Raw genomic sequence first — 867 nt, forward strand, 5'->3', positions numbered from 1 at the left:
ATGCTCAGGTTTAACTTATAAACACTGGCATACTTGTTTGAGCGCTGCTCATTTGCAGAAACTTTAAGAAGCTCTTCTTAACTAGAACAAAAGACACTGGCTGCTAAAAACTAGAAGTGAATAACGTTTTTCAATTTAAATTATATTGAATTATAAAGGAACATTATCAAAGGAAATTTGGCCCTGTGGAGCAGATGTGTATTTTCTATAGCAGATTAACACAATTTAAAAAATCCTTTGACAGAGAAATCTTTTAAATATTTTCACTTATCAAACATAACGCAAAAGTAGTCTCAAAAGTAGAATTAAGTTTATGGACACAAAAGAGAAAAAATATAAGTTGAATATTGTTCATAGTTTATATTATTCAACTTTATTGAAAATATTAACAAATTCTAAAAAATTGTTGAGACCAGAAAAGATTGGGAGGGAAGAAAAAGTAAGCTCTATTAAAACATAATTCAATTATGGTCAAGGTCTACATTAGTCTTATTTGTATTCACTTTGATTAGCAATTCTATGAAATTAGGTTTTAAGTTCCATGAAAATATGCAGCCCATATAGGCATATGTACCAGTTTAGTCATATGTTCCAAAGTCATAATATTCTAAGATTAATACACTCATTTCAAAAACCAAAAATTCTAGGAATTCAAAGATTCACTATTTGTCCTCTCTTAAAGAATGATTACTTGGTAATTCAAATAAGTTTTTAGTTTGGTTCAAGAAATACATCTGAAAAAACTTGAAGATAATTGGTACTCAAACCCTGTGACTCATCTCTAAAACCATGGCTTTTTTTCCACTGGAAAACCCTGAAATTCTCCAAAAATCGTTTTCCACGGGAGTCACAACATCCAAACAGTGG

Source organism: Suncus etruscus, chromosome 3 (genome assembly GCF_024139225.1).
Source record: "Suncus etruscus isolate mSunEtr1 chromosome 3, mSunEtr1.pri.cur, whole genome shotgun sequence".
Lineage (NCBI taxonomy): Eukaryota > Metazoa > Chordata > Mammalia > Eulipotyphla > Soricidae > Suncus > Suncus etruscus.